General features: G+C 31.9%; 1 protein-coding gene across 1 annotated transcript in view; it reads right to left on the reverse strand.

The window, feature by feature from the left end:
* Window positions 1-17,857, reverse strand: part of Nca (neurocalcin homolog) — a 510,394-nt gene extending 492,537 nt beyond the window's left edge. Inside the window, exon 1 of the mRNA XM_033474228.2 lies at window positions 17,734-17,857. The gene's annotated coding sequence lies outside the window, so the exon portion shown is untranslated. The remainder of the gene's footprint in view (window positions 1-17,733) is intronic.
* Window positions 17,858-18,038: the final 181 nt, after the last annotated feature.

Raw genomic sequence — 18,038 nt, forward strand, 5'->3', positions numbered from 1 at the left:
CGGTTCCTACCAATAAATCTGTAATTTTTCAAACTTGTTTGAATACTTATCAGTGATACTACATAATACAGTGGTATGAATAATTGTAAACTCAAAGTAACTTTTACATTATTAGTGATATTTAAACAAAATCTTAGCGAAACATAATATTTGTATATTTCTATATTAGAAATAATAGAAAACAGAAATATATAAACATAGTCTCTTTTCAGTTTTTGTTTAAATATCGGTAAAAATGAAAAAATTATTTTAAGTTTATAATTATTCACATCATTGTAGGTGTTCTCTTTTAGCTGAAACACCCTGTATATTTAAGACAAAACTTAACAAAATACCATTGTTGTATATTTTCATATTAGAAATAATAGAAAGTAGAAATACACATATGTATTCCTATATTAGAAATAATAGAAAATTGAAATATACACACCTCTATATATATTAAAAATAATAGAAAATAGAAACACATGGATATGTGACATTTTGTTAAGTTTTCGCTTAGATACCAGATAGAATGTAAAAGTTACTTTAAGGCTATAATTATGCACATCGCTGTAGTAAATATTAATATTCTTTCTCCTAGGAAGGAGATCATTAACTACAAAACAGTTTTAATCAGTATTGCTGCGAGGTTAATAATTGTGACCTTAAACGTATGTTACAGCCTAAGTTAATAATGAAAGGCAGGGATTGATGCAGAAAGCTGCAAAGATTAAAATTCGGATATGAGCTCTGGGATCAGTTGGTTTTCTCAGTCTCCTGCATCTCCGAGTGTCATCCACGTTCGTGAATGAAAATATTGATTTTTATTTGTTTCATCTCAGCATACTTTCAATTCCAACAGGCATTCCAATATTGAGTGTCGAGACGTAGGACAGTTTATAGGATGGCTATAGGTTTCTTCGGATGCATTCCCTTTAATATACTTTTCACTCTTGACAGCTGTAATATTTTTACACGTTACTCTCTGTCTCTCTACGCTTTATTTATTACGACCTCGATTTTGTATCTTTTATAACTTCTGAGACAGTTAACTGGAGCGTACGATGAGCAGCAGTATACATATATATATACATTGACTACACATATTAATTAAGTATATTGATTCACTAGGGAATTAATTAGATTTGAAGTATTCATAAATAAGATCCACTGGATTCTTGTTTGTACTGTAGTGATAATTAGGCAGCGGATTTGTTGAATTTATTGCAAAAATTAATAAAAGAAATACAGACTAGTGAAAATATTGGAAGAATATAAAAACATTGTTAAATTTGTAACGTATGGAGGTTTTCCACCGTGAGAATGTTTGGACTTCTTTCGCGAGTCATATGCGTCTTACGGAGTTTCACAGGATCGCGTGTTTAGGTTCAAGTAAGGGCCTTTTGACGGTCCTCTGGAACGCGTAAACAAGGGTTTCAAGAAAGTAGAATTCCGAGCACGTATGCATGTCCGAATTTTGTGTTATAAAAGAACCACAAATTCGACGCTCATCACATTCATCAGTGCGTGAAAATCGAGAACACAGAATATACATAAAATTCGCGAAACAGTACATGTTTAAATAAAGCCTTAGTTCTTTTGGCAATGTACTATACTGTAGTATTAATATATCGAATCTAATTAATCTATCCAGTCAGATTCTTATTCCAAGTAGTAGTTGGTACAACCCACACAGATATACTTTTACCGCTCGAGGTGTATCTAGATTTATCTTTTTCACGTTACGAGGCAAACACCTAATTCCATCTATCCTAGTGACGATCCTTTAATGAAATAAGAATTGTCTAATCCACGAATCTCTTTTCTAGTGATAACCCTTTGATGGAATAAGCATCGACTAGTCCGCGACCATTCATAAATTCAAGGAAATCCAAACGGACCTCGGTCATTTATTTATAACTCCCCAGCCCTCGGTTCGTGACGCATTATTTTCAATTGATTAAAACTATTAAAAGAAGAAATACATTTTTATTTAGATCTACTTTCATACAGTTGCTAAAGAAAATTTTGCCTAGTGATAATACTGAACTATTAATGAAAACCGGACTGAAAAAATAAGAGATTAAACCAAAAATACGGAAAATAAGTAGAAAAAACTGGTAAACTAATTGGCTTTATATTAAATGATTATAATACTAAGAAATTAATATCAATTAAAAAATCTAGAACAATTGTGAGACATTTTCACGCTGCAAACAGATCCAGGCACATTTTATTTCAAATGAAAATAAGATTCGTAACAATTAATTTCGAATCATTATTTTCAATGGTGTTATTTGAAAATAAAAATCATGTGATTCATCTGAAATAATAGCAATTTTAAATAAGGAATTATTTTGTTATTCTGTAGTTCAAATACGACAAAATAAATAGCCCTCAATATAATATGTAATAACAAGATTTTATTTTAAGATAACCGGATAAGATGATGGCCAAACGTGCTACGTTACCAAATTGACTTTTGTTTAGATCTTTCGATAGGTCAGCGATTGAAAACCATCGCAGACAATTTTCAAGTCCTTAACCCACCACGATGTAGCTATAAAGTGAATAGCAAAATGATTAACAGATTATGCGCAATTTCTTCCGCAATACTCAACGGAAAATTATGAAAAAATGCATAAATCTTCTACCTAATGGGCACAAAACTCTGAATTTCTTAAATAAAAATTCTTTAGAAATAAGTTTTGTATTTAACACTATTCCTACCGACACTTCACGTATACCTATTCCTACCGCGACCGGTCAAATGACCGGTCTTTCACAACTTATATTTTCAATATTGAATGCAGACCAATAGCCAGTTTACCAGTATAAAAATATATTTTCTTTTATTCAAGAGTACATAATCTACATTTCATTCTTTTTCGTCGCATTTTTTACAAATGGGCTTCTCAACTGTACATTTTCCGCATACGTACTTTTTACATTTTAGACAGATTTTGTTCGTCTTATTATCTTTACAATACCTTATCTGACATGTTTTCCGTTCACGGGAACCTGTACTTGTACTTGCGATGGGTATTGGTTGATTTTCTGTGCCGAGCTCTCGTTGATATTCGATGGCAAGTTCTTCTGCCAATTGGAATAGAAATTCCTGTCTTGTAATTTCTCCTCCCGCAGTTTCTTTATATAACACCCATGCATTTATCCCGGCTAAATCCAAGATATTAAAAAATACTTGCAAAGGCCATCTCCGAAATTTAGATTTTACCGAATAATTTCTGGCCATTTGATCGGTCGCATCTACGCCAAATTTGGTGCTATTATACAATTGAATTGTTTCCGGTGATCGGGTGTCATTTACTTCAACTTGTACGGAGTTGTGCATTGAACTGAGAACTAGAACTTTCTTTCTTGGTTTGGCTTTGTAAATTGTCAACATACAATTATTTGAGCGATAGAGTTTGGTTGAGAAAAGTGCCATGTCGTCGTTTTTCAGTTTTGCCAGTCTTGGTAGCTCTTTTCTATTTGCTCTGATTGTCCCAATAATCGTAGTTTTTTTTTTGCTAAAAGTTTTGTTGCTAAAGGTAGGCTTGTAAAAAGTTGTCTGTGGTTATATTTCTTCCACATCCTACATACGATTCTGCTAATTTCATAGTGACGAACTCTCCAAGAGGAACTGATGGTTATGTCAAGGTTATGCCAAATATGGAAAGCCGTTTACGTACATCGGATGCTAACCAAAATTTTATACCAAATTTGTCCGGTTTATTGGGCATGTATTGAGTGAATCTACACCTTGCTTTCGTTGGAAACAATTGTTCGTCAATAGTAATATATGGTCCTGGTTTATAACAATTTTGACTGTTGTCAATAAACTTGTACCAAACTTCGGAAATCATGGCGAATTTATCGGTTTGTAACCGTTGGCTTCGTTGATTTCTGTCGTCAAATCGAATAAATCTCATAATCTCCGTAAAGTCATGTCTACTCATAGTATTTGAGAAAAAAGGCGGGCCCCACTTTTTATTCCATAGAAGTGCTATATCCATATTCTTAGCCTCATATGCGCCGCGTGCATACATAATTGCAAAAATGCATATAACTTTGCAGTAGACAGTTCCCATTTATATCCCAACACTCTAAATGCCTCTGCCCCTGTGCACTTTCTTATAACTATTACAAAAATGTATAAATCGTACTACCGGTCAAATGACCGGTCGTGGTAGGTAAGACAGACTACAAATATTTCTCAGAAAATAAACAATAAAAAAATAAGTGAATATTGAAAAATGTATCATACATATATATGAGGAAAAGTCGTAAAGTTTAAAGGCGATTCACTTACGTTGAATGTAAGAAATTCCAATTGAAAATTTAAAAACGGTCATTTGACCGGTCCCGGTAGGAATAGTGTTAAAAACAGTTCATTCAAATAAATCTGCTATAACTTAAAATCTTTAATTAAATTCTTATTAAAAATCTATTGATTTTTACAATTCAAATTTGTAATAAAAATTCATTAGAATTAAATTTTATATTAAAAATTTATTGTAATCGAGTTCATCCCCCATTTAAAATCAATTAACCTAAATTTATAATAAGAATCTATTATAATATTGAATGAATAAAAAATCTGCTTAAAATTCTCAATTAAATCAATCTGAAATAATGTTATTTCAGAAGTGTTCACAGGCATGGATATAATTATGAAATAAAATAACATGTCATTTGAAGTAATATGTATATCAAGTAATGCCATTTTTTCTATTTGGACGATATATTGTCTTGAACTTGCGATGAACGCTGAGCTCAAGCTGTTCTATTTCATTTAGTTTTGCCTTGACCGACAAATGTTCCAATTTGTCGTTAGTTCGGTTAAAGATTTCGCATGAAACAGGAATGAAACAGTCGCGTATTTTCGATTCAAATACGATTTTGAACACTGTAGAGAATATTGTCTCGCAGTATATGTACATATGTATGCGCGATACGTATAACGCGCGGCCATAAGTTATAAAATATCCGAGAGATTTCATTGCACAAACAACCTTGTCCCGGTTCATATACAAACTTATGCCAAATGAGTGAGCTATTTCTAAATATGAAATTGAAGTTTTGAAAATGAAAACAAATGCAATTGTAATTACATCTTTTATTTGTTATGCATAATATGAACGATTTTCACATTTTACGAGGTTTACATATTACATATTTATTTGTATCTAGATTTTCATAATAAAATAAATTTGGAGTATATTTGTATTTAGTTGTATTGTTACAACTAACATGTGAGAAAAGAATCGCAGAATTTGAACATAAGAGCTTACAACAATTGGTTACCCAACTATTTTGTGGTTTTTTAAAGCTTTATGAACGAACGTTATACAACATGTAAGATTAACCTGTATATACAAATTCCTAATTTTGTTTTCATTCAAGAGATTATTTTGAATGAGTCCGTCACTTTTACAGCTCCATCTTCTATTGTCCTTATTATGCCACTTAAGGATGTATATTTTACTTATCACACAATAATTTTTAAAACTGAACTTACTGGTCATTACAATGATTAGAAATCCTGAACCATTTGTCCGAATTTGGCAAAATCCGTTGTATTTAAGCTGTGGAATCGCCGTTTAAATATTTTCTAAAACACCAATTAATAACTAAAGTACTAATGCTGTACAATTCACAAAGCCGATTTCATTCTTTACATTGTAAATATGTTAGAAACAAAGTCACGTTTATTCATAAAAGTTGAGAAACTAATATTTTATTAAACCAATTATTATATGTTAAACTAATATTTATAAGAAATTGAATAACGGTGCTTTATTTACTGATCGAAACAGTACAGATTTAACAATTTTTAAAAAATAAATATACATGTACGTAAATAAATTCAAATCAAAATGGTTACAAAAGATTTCCTGCGCATACAGACCGATGATTGAAAGCTGTCTGCATATGTATAACGCCTGACCTATTTTGCATAGAAATATTTTGTCAAATATTAAATACGCATTTCATATCTTCTTACATCGAATATTACTTGCATGCCAACTTCTTTTTTTATTGAACTATTTACTTTGTATAAATATGCAACCACGGTCATGAAACATTTATTTTACGTTCAAATTCATTCATTTCTCTGCCGATTCGATGTATTTTCGTGTAAAACAATCAAATGTATACATTTGTATACAGGGTGAACAGAATAACTCGATTACTATGAATATTTTCCTTCTGTTTTTTATCGTGTTGAAGAAATGGCACGGTTAACAGAAAATTGTTCTTTTATTTTATCGCGATTTTTTTTAGATTTATCGAAAAAATCAATGGAACAACAACAAAACAGCGAAAATATTTAAAGAATGTACAGAAACTGTTGTATTATCTTAAAATGATTAAGTAAAAAAATTCATTGTTACGTAGCTCTTGTATTTCACATCAAAATCTATAGTCCAATCATAACATTTTCCTCTACAAACCAAACAATGTTTCCCGTTGAAACTTCTTTATATTATCAAAAACAAGTAAAATATACAAAGTGATTAAATTAATTTTTATTCATCCAATATATTTTAGTACATTTTCTTTCTTTGAGAGATATTTATCACAGAAGTATATAATTATTTATCGCCAAAATCGCGAAAAAGCTTAAAAATATTCGAAATGTTTCGAAACAACTTGTTTCCTCTCCAACTTCCAGTGTTGAGAACCGAATGCAATGCATAACGTTTAATCGAGTACTACACTCAAGTCGAGTGTTGCCCACTTAGTGGTCGCGTATCTGAAACTTTATCATAACCGCTATCCGGGAAGGTGGAACTCGAACGACGACATATGTATGTACATTCTTTTTTTCAACAGTCACTTCTGAATGAGTTAACAGAGTGACAAACAATTAATACAGAAATTATTGGGTAACGCAAAATTACATGTCCTCAGTTTGATGGATATTGACAAATGTAAGTAACTTGTCGCAAAACTTAAACTTGCAAATTAGAAACTTTGCTTCTTATCATTATATTGCATACGTGTTTCCGTTTCCATTCTAGGCCAATATTTCGTGTGAACGCAATAATCAGCACCCTTTTTTATATATCTTATGATGATATTTTTGTGTAATAAAGTGTGTTTTATTCTATCGGTTCTATGGTGACCAAACAAAAATAAATTAGTTTTCTTCAACTGAATAAAATTTACCCCTTTTTAGAAAAATATCGTGTTCGGCGCACTCTCAAATATAACATACTTCATTCATTATTGTATCAACTATAAAGTTATAAATAACCGAAGTTATAAAGTTATAAAAACCGAAAAATTTTTTGGTAGTTTTATAGTTATGAGACGCAGTGTAGCTCATGAAAGTTAACCGTATCTTAGTGCCGGAATATTTTTGTGAATCATTGTGTTTAGTAGACTACGTAACACAATATATGAAATCTTCATTGCAAGTTTGACTCGTTATGTGGGAAGAGTTAATAAGAAATGTTAACAATCGATAGTTGTAAGTCCCAAGAATTTCCTTGAGCATCAGTCTAGAACTAGCAGAGATAGGATGTAAATCTTAACTACACAAAATAGCGACAACAAAACAAACATTACCAGTTATCGAACAACATCTCTCAATCGGAACGTACAGAAACTAGCATCTGTAGTACGGTCAAAATATGAGTCCCAAATTCAATAATGATCAACGTGTCATAAACCTTGAGAAACGGTACATCGCTCAATAGATTCGCTAAGTTCTGAACTTCGCTTTCGATTTTTGCCTTTGCCTCTGCACGATACACTGCAAAGGATTTTCGTCCTCACAAACGACACCGTGAGCGACAACGATTGAATTCAAACACGATTTGCTCTGGAGGCAACTCGATTGCTTACGGTAGAACCTCGCTTGTTGTATGAAGCGGGCCGAAAATGCGTGCGAAAATCGAGGTTGTGAAACGAAAGAAGTAACCAATGATCTCACGTTTCTTGTAACGTCGATTTTCTATTGTTTTCACGAACTAGCCGCAGCACAGTGCAGTATTTGGCCTCAAAAGTTGGCCGAAAGTATTTATTCGATTTCGTGAGAACAGAAATACTATTTGAAAACGAAATAATGCCATTATTTAGGTTAAGGGTATTACAGTAAATTCTCTCCAATTGTAAACAGAAATGGACAATTTGGAAAGAGATCTCGAGAGGAGGCTCGAACAATCGTATCTCCTCTTCCCAAATTGTCCATTTTTGTTTACAAGCTGAGGAACAATCGCAAAGAATTTACTGTATTGAGGTTGTACGGAATACTGCTTCGTTATCGAGAAAATCGACTTTGAATATTCAGCGAATACGCATACAAATAACTATGGTTTAAATTTTAGATGGATGGATCTCGATATATAAGTCACATATTAATAATATTAATCTAATTACTATTAACGCTATATACTATGTTACTCATTTCCGTCTACGGATTACAAACGGATTTAAATGGAAGTAAGACATATAATTTAATTATTAACTTAATTCCTTAAATGCTGAATATATTCAAAGTTAATTTTCACGGCAACAAAGCCTCAACTGAACAAATTTTATTCTTTATTTTCGATTCGTTTTTTTTATGTAGAATCTCCCACTTCATGGTTGTACCACCGATGCTGGGACGTCATGTGTAACTGGTACATGTTTTTGAACTCTTGGCGTATTACCGTCACTCCGTAATTAATGTGCATAACCCACTTTGCAGAAATACCAGCTGTGCCCATACCCTATGTTTAATACAATTTATACAGTTTAACAATTTAATTTAAGTTAGGATAGGCTATCAGAAAGTTAATTTAGTATAAATATATTAAAAAATGTATGAGGAACAAATTACAAATATTTAGAACCTATTGGTATTTCGGTCACGGTAACTGATACAAGTAGCTTTTTAAAGTATCGGTAATTGGAATATTTACATTATTTTCATTTTTCATTATTTTCACATCAAATTTCAGTCTTCGACGTTCTGAAAATATTTAATTGTATAACTGGAGAACTAAACGATATGAAATGCAAGGAAAAGTTAATTGTCACGTTAGACAAATGGAAACAGATTTAACCGGAGTATTTAAATAAAATCATCTGTAACAAGCCTAAGCGATTACATTCATTTTCTTACTTCGGTAAGAAAACAAAAGGGTCAACCGACAAAATATTAATATTATGATAACACGATTAAAAAGATTTTCATTTTAAATTTTGTCACAATCTTGTTTATCGCTTATTATACAAAAGAACATGTGCAATAAATAAACAAAATTTATGTTTCCACTTACAAACAATTGATTCAATAATACTATCGTAAACAGTAAAAAGGAGCAATAATTTTTCTAATAATATCGTGTCCGAATATTAATGCGAGTCACTGTACATGAAGGAAAAATGTCGGTGTCTGGAACGCTTACCGTACTAGAATTTTACAAAGAAATGAACAGGATAACAAATTTACAAATGTAAATTACTAGAATACACATTTTCTTTTGTAATTAAACTCGTTTCGCAATTTTTGAGAAATACTTTTTAGCCACTATCTAGTAAACTAATCCCTCTAACATATCAAAACAATTTAAATCGCTTGGCCCAATTATAAAAAAGGTTGTATGAAGTATGAAAGATTGGTAATATGTATAACGAGAGAATGTGAACGTGTACGAAAGAAACATCGAGAGAAAGAACAGAAGGTGAGCGTATGTTATAGAAAGAAAATTCGCAATTTGTAATTAATATAAATATGTTTTCTTTTTGTTCCTTCCAAAACATACCATTTAAACCTTTCATTCCTTATTCCTACGCTATTGCGCGGCGCAAAATTGTTTCATTCGTTCTCGTGAGAACAATAGCAAATACTTGAGAATGAAATAATGCCACTACTTAATACAATTTCAAACAAAAATGTGCGGGATTCAAAATTTACAATGGTAAATCACGTGATAGATATTCTGACACATGAACTACCAAGAATTTCGGTATTAGAAACTTAGTTTGAAATAACTGCATAAGCGGAGGTATTATCTGTCCGCAAGAACTCACACTGACTACCGGCGGTGTGTGAGAATTCATGTATTACCTACGTACAGAACGACAACATATCTTACAGATGAATCATTGAGTACTGCCCTTATTTGCCGACGTAAGGTGGTACATTGCAAACTGCTCGTATTCGTTTATAATTATCTTATCACGGTCCGATATAGTTACAAAGATTTACGACGCGTGCGTGACGTTTTCGATGCTTTTCAGATCATGATTTTTCAATACGCTTCTTGCACTTATTCATTTAACGGGGTATTCTTATTTTATTCCATTTGTAATATGATATTACAACCAATGAACTTACCTAATTAACTTATCTTTTTTCTTTCCCGTAAAAATAATAATTTTTTTAACTTAATTTAAATTAAACGAACCTTTCAATTAAATTTTTAATCAATTTATTAATCCCTGCACTCGAGTGGCGATTATGAGGCGACGCTAAAAATTGCTATGTTATTTTCAAAAGAATTGTCACATTATTAAATTTGTCTGTATTCGATGAATTGTCAAATAATAGAAGTTTTCTATAAGCATACACGTTCAATTTCATATGTATCAAATAAAAACAATCATACCGAATGGAAATACTGTAAGTGAAAACAAATGTCTTCATATTGGAGTTAAAATAGTCTCAAGTGCAAAGAGTTAATTATTAATATGTTTATATACTCACTTATTATTTTATTTAATACATGAGCCAATGGTATGTATTAAGTTTACATACATACATATTTATACGACAAAAACGTAGGAGTAGTTTATGCAGGCTAAACAAATCTGGAAATTGTTCCATAACAGATTCACAGTAATCTCTGCTTAATAAACGCAAGTACAGGAGCACACTGTGAATATTGCCGAGAGAAATATCCTCACGAAAGTGCTCTGGCTGTTATCTCTCTTCAGTCTACTCGTTTCTTAATACGAGACCAAGCAGCATTATGTAAAAATAAAGTAGGAGGAAAGGTTCGTGCAATTCTAAGAAATAGCGAGACTAACCCTGTGACTACTACACGAGAAGAAACGCGTCCATTAAGAGGAAACTAGTGATTTAAATTCACATTTCGATAGTGTACATCCCACTGCTTCTTTTCTTTGTTCGAGAAACAATGAGTTGTCGTTTCAGATTATTGAAGCGAAGGCCACAATTAAAATTTCTATTATTAATAGGACTCGGTAAGTGAAACGGTGGAAAACGTCAATAGTATGCCGAGTGCACAAAATTGCAAACTGATTATGCTAACATACATAGACTTCTAAATATGCATTCTAATAACCCGACTACGTCACAATTTATAGTTTATTAATGCGATGGAAAATTCAAAAGTTATAAAATTTTGGGTGTAAGTTAGTTTGAAATTTAATTTCAAATTTAATTTTTTTAACAAATTTTACACTGTTTCGTAGACACAATTAAACAATGCAAGTTTTAAATATCATTTATGACGAAGATACGGTTGTATTAGACATAACTCACGTAATTTCTGTACAAAGTTTCATAATTATGTTAGCAGAATTAGTTAAAATGAATTTAAGCATTTTGGTAATATCTATCAATTCTGAAAATACAATTCTTGTGAGTGAGAATATTATTGGCTTAAAACCTAACTTCTTTATACACAGTGGCCCACAAAAGTATTTATACACCTTTTAAACCATAATAACTTTTTTAAAACTGGACTAAGTGACTTGAATATTTTTTAGATGATAGAGGGACTAGTATACTAGACAATGACCAAAATGTCTTTTTTTTAAATTTTGCTATTATATAGAATGACAGAAAAAAATAAAAAAAACCCTCGTTTTTTAACTTTTATATATATACTTCATAGATTTCCAAATGTAATTCCACTTATTTTTTTCCACTTATTTAAGAACACTTTTATTAATTGATAGCTTCATTCTTTGGATGATTAGAAATGTTAGTTAGGACATTATAATTGGGGAGGACAGTGTAATAGATGCCGAAAATTTTTATTTAGCATAATGATTAACAGTCTAATTATTATTTTCCATAAAGGTAGAAATTACTGGTATTTTTCGAATACTCGGCTAAATGAACATATCTCTGGATCTCTATTTGAAACAACGCGTATTCGATTCATTGAATAATTGTGATCACCACTGGGAATATTATAATAATAATGAACACCGTGTTTATACGCGCGCGCGCGCACGAATACTATCGCAACGTATGAGGAACTGATTAATGCGTTAATTATATTCTGTTGCGAAAACAATAACAAACGATTCGAACAATTTCGCAACAAAGCTAATCCGGTTAGCACACGTTATAATAATATTGGTGTGTTTAGTGTAACTTTCAATGACAATTATTTGATAACGCGCAATCATTTGATTACCGATCATAAATTGTGATTGATTGTTATCTATTTATCTTTACTTACCAACTGACTTAATACCGAAAGGATCTATTCCAGAAAAGAGTTTATTGCAGAAAAATAAGCAAGAGATGAAAACATACAAATGGAAAATTTATTGAAAATTGTTTTCACCTTGGAAATAAATACAAATGGTTGCACTTATTCAGCACATGTATAATGTAATTATAAGTATGTATGTATGTATACATGAGTAATACTTATTTACGGATAGTTTCTAAGGTCATGTGCGAAGTGTGAAGCATAGGACTACAAATAGCTTTGTGATCCATTCAATTCAGCTTAGTTAAAGTAATTGTTACTATAAATATTTATGAAAATGTTAAAATCACCGGAGTTCATGCTATGAAGACCTTATCCTCTACTTTAACGTGTAGAACGTAAATCAGCTGTGTGAACAATTGTCCACAATTATTTATAATAGAACAGTTCATGTTATTCAAACTTATTTCATTGGTTTAATAATAAATACTCTCAATATATATATTCGATGAAGTATTTAAACATTCACCTTTAAATTCAAACACTATATTTGTATATTTACATTAATTAGATATTTATTTATTATAAATATATAATTATTTATTAACTGTACATATATTACATATTTATCCCAATCTCTATTTCTATTCATACAAATATGTACACACACATCAAAAGAACAAATAACTGTTTTACTCATTTTCTTGCAGCTTATAACTAGCTTTTATTTACTTAAAAATTTCATTTAACCACTTAGCTGTTGCAATTTGTTTGAAAAATATATCATATAGAATTAAGTTGTAATGAACTGACTGTTTCATTTTTTAATTTTATTAATTGTTTGTGTAATCTCTCATTTCTAAGCTCTAAATAATTTCATATCTTATTGTCTTTACTATGCGAAAGATAGAACAAAGATTGGAAATCATAGTAAAACAAATCTCTGTCGAAGAAATCACTTTATGTAATTCCGATTTTCCTGAAGAGATAAATAACGATTTGAACCTACAGAAATATCTGAAACCTGCCAATAGCGAAGTCCCTCGTTTAAAATACAATGATCTGTTACGATTCCTCATTTTTTTCTTTTCTATTCCACGTTTTGACGTGAAACCAACAATTATAATGACTCGCGAAAGTCTTCGAATGCTTTACATTCGCTACTTTGAACATGCAGGATATATTTATTAATCTAAACTGTTCGAAATACTTGCAGTAGAAATAGCGAAGCAGAAGATTTAAGATTAGAGATCCAGCAAATTAGAAGATATACCGACACACGCTAGTTTCGCAGTATTTTTAGTACTAGTATACATCGCCGATAGCTTATAAACAGTATCTTTAATGATTTTTGTTGACTGATAAAGTTTAACGCTAAAACATCGCTCACAGTAAGTTTCGTGTTGCTACCCTGCGTAGTTACATGAGTGCTTGCAGGAAATTAGTATTAATCCTTTTAGCGTAGGCTAAATTGAAGAAGTATAATGGAAGAAATATCTATATTTTTATAACATTTTCATGACTTTATACTATATTCGTATTATGTGAATGCCATTCAGATCCTATTATTATATTTAAATTACATTTATATTACAAATCATATAAAAATGATGCTAGATCAAATGTTTCATAATTTTCACAAATTAAAAATGTGGCTTTCGTATTAGGTTTGAACTAAACATTGATAGGGCTAAAACTTTCTTTAACAAATAAATCTTAGAATCCAGATTAATCGAAAGAGAAACATTATTACAATAGAACTTCAGTTATCCGAATGAATTTTGAGAATGTGAACGTCTGGATAATAGAACATTTACTTAGATAATAGAATATTTGCAGTGCTAGATTAAATCCTTATTAATCCTTAAAAATAAATATTAACATATAAATCGCCTTGGATTGAACTATATATAAATGAAACATTTTTTAATAATTGCAAATTCAGGAATGAAAGATTAGGACAATAAAATATTTACATGGATAATAAAATATTTACTTAGATAATAGAACATTTACAATGCTTGATTAAATCCTTACTGATTGCAGTAAGTATATATAAAACATTTTCGGGTAATCGACTTCTACTATATTTATAAAAGAAAAAAGAATACCAGCAAATTATTTCCAAAAACTTGCATTTGTAATCGCCAGCACATTTACTATTATTATTATTATTTATTATGTACAGATGATATAACCTGACATATCAGCGGTATAAATAAATTAATATGAAAATAGTAAAAGAAAAGAGGAAAAATACATTTAGTAAATTGTTCGCCCAAATTCTACTCGAAAATCTTTTAAGTCAATTACTTCTTTAATAGTACCGTAAGAATATACCGTAAATGAACATGGACAATGAACAATGAACATGAACAAAGTGCGAAATTTCGACCTAGATATAAAAAAATATCTTGTTTATGTTAAATCAATAATCGGTCTAAGAAGTACATAACATATCATTACGAATTTCAAATATTAATCACTTTGATACCAGAGTCTTTGGTTTGAAGGATTGCACACGGATCTGGCACAATTCTCTGCAGTATCGTCCGTATTGCGACGAATGAAGACGATATCTTCCAGGATGTTCTTTATTATTTTTGTTCTGTTACAACAAACACTTTTCAATAACCGTAATTGACATCGAAGACCAAAATATAAGAGGATTTTTCATGCTACTGGGTTGCTCAAAACACAAGAATGAAAATCTAGAATTTATAGATGAAAAAGTCATATTCGCAGCAATGCAGCCTGGATTATTTGAACAAATTAGGAGAACACGAACGTTCGGCTAATACACGTTCTGTAGTCCAAATTAATTCTTTTGTAGATCATATTAATCTTTTCGCAAATCAAATCAATCCTTTTCCAGCTGTAACTCATCCTTTTGCACATAAAATTCACCTTTTCTCAAATGAAATTCACATATTTCTAATTATTTGTAGTAATTTTATAGATTATAATTATTTATACACTTCATAAGTAATTATTGGAGATAATGAAGATCAATTATTTGCAACAAATTTTTTTACTATTTTCTATATGAGTATATCAATTAATATTAAATTTTTGAATTGAATAAAAGGCGGCCAGTCTGAATCGGTTAATTTTATTTGCAAAGGATTCATTTCGAGTGCAAGAAAGGAGTACTAATTTTGAGTGTATATTTGTATATCTACAAATAATTACTTTTAAGTGAAAAATTTGGAGAACTGATTAAACCCTTATTAATTTTTAGAACGAATTGTGTTGCAGATGGACCACCTTAGATTGAACTACTTACACGTGAAACGTGTTTGGTTAACAGTGAATTCAGACATTCGGATAACCGAGGTTCTACCGTAATTAACGACATTGCGAAAAATTGTTATGTAAAATTAAACTTCCCACCGCACTCTTACGTACGGTAAGGTAACGATCCGAATTATACATATAGCGGTCATATAAAAGAAAGGATATTATATAATGTCCCACACCCTAAACAATTCACCACAAAGCCCAGACGTTAATCCTATTGTGCTGCTATTGTGCGGAATAGGTGGGTGATAAAATAATTATGAGATCAGCAGCCAAGTGCCTACTATAATAGAAAATTATGGAAATACAGAATGCCATCAACGAATATGCTACACGGAATTAGTATTCAACGGCGAGCGCAAACAAACTGAAAGCAACGTTCAACAATGATAAATAGTCATGTTGTGTGACCGGTGCAAAATACCGTGCATGTCATCGAATTGTTTTGTAATTTTAGCAACGTAACCTTGAGATTTCGCTCTAGAAACAGACGCGATATCTGTTTAAAATTCATCCGTTCTTGGACTTTTGTCTGCGAGTGTATATCCGCTTTTTCTTCAACCACACAGATCAACACTATTAAATCTCATCGTTTTATCGCTTCGACATAAACGGTCCCGTAAGTATCGCATGTCGAGCAATATAGTAAAACCAGCCACCGTCGGGGAAGGATTAAACAAAGCTACCTTATGCGCCATAAGGCAGATGCGCATGAATAACGTGGCTCAGGAAATGCGACATTGTATTTTTTTTCTCCATTATTCAATAACGCAGCATCGCGTTCGTTGATACGACTTTGACGATTACGCGGGCTTTAGATCGAATTATTTGGCAAACGTGCGACCGAAAATGCGCTGCGTGCGCGACCAAAAGAATATCAAAGGTTTTCGCCATACAAATTTTTTTCGCCAAACAAGTATGCAGTGACGCAGAAACTCTCTCCACGCAGTAATATTATCTATATTCTTCCAGCATACATAAACTAGCACAATGAACTTGAATGGACCTTTTAAGGACCTTATACTGTTATGATATAATATAATTATAGTCATTATGCAAATAAACATTTTTATTTGAATGTCGCCCATAAATTAAAGTGCTCGCAAGGATAGCAACTAGGCATACGTAAAAGAATCACGTCCTATCAGCGCTGAAATATCTTCCAAGAACAACCGGAAATGATTATCGGTATGCTGAAATAAATAGAACGACGTTTCCGTGTGCTCCTACGGCTTACCTAATATTTACGTAATTTCGCAGACGAATAAGTATACGTCTAATTAATAACGTATACGAATTTCAAAAGGTAAAACACGCCGCATTCGAATTGTTTTGTGGTTCTTCGATTTTATCGAATGGCATCGAAGAATAAAACTGTCGTTCGTACGTGTCATCGGTACTTTGTTCGATGGAACAGCGGCCAGGGTGTCGCAGATGATAAATATAATAAAAACGATATAATGCGTCAACTTACCGAATGTTGTTCCGAAGGAAATTGTTCAATAGGTGGATAGATCGTGGCACCATGCTGTTCATGCAGCATGGCGAGATGTGTCAAAGATGCACTTTAACGAGTCTTCTTTCTTGACGTCCAAACACGCGCGACACTCAACCAACATTTGTGTGTTTATACAGAAAAAATAGGGGACAATTTGGCGAGATTTGACGGGCACGCACGTTCATACATCGCCTACATCCACTCACCTGACACGCACATGCACACACCCTCGCTATGAAAAACGCACACGCATCACACATACAATCGCAGGACGGATGTAGAGTTAAATGTATCATTTTTAATTTAACGGAACGAGCACCGAATTTGTCGTTTAACGTGGTCCGCGTTTAATTGAACGATTTGTAAAAACAATGTAACCTATGCCTCTATATCGGAACGTTACTGCGGCCGAGCGAATATAGTGGTTCAATCGTGTGAGAAAAATGATTTTTCGAAAAGCCCGGTTTCCTGACACAAATTGATCGATTTCAATAGAAAAACGAAAGCACGAATGAAACGTAGTTTCACCTTACTAACCTATGCGTAGTATGTCGACCGGTTGTCACGATTACTCAACGAGTTCAAAACATTTCCACGACACTGACTTGTGCAGATATCACGACGGCTGCCATATTGGATTCTCATTCCGCAAACCACCGACGAGATATTTATAAAAGGGAGACAATCTTACGAGATTTCACGAAAAATTCATACGATGCTGGCGGCCTCTCTTGAGACGACAGGATATTCTGTACGCGTGAAACGCGTACGCCAAAATCAATTTTAGCGTGCTCTACCTTTGTCGTAATTAATATTAATCGTTTTCAATAAATATGTAAGTG

This window comes from Megalopta genalis, chromosome 1 (genome assembly GCF_051020955.1).
Source record: "Megalopta genalis isolate 19385.01 chromosome 1, iyMegGena1_principal, whole genome shotgun sequence".
In the NCBI taxonomy this organism is placed as follows: Eukaryota; Metazoa; Arthropoda; class Insecta; order Hymenoptera; family Halictidae; genus Megalopta; species Megalopta genalis.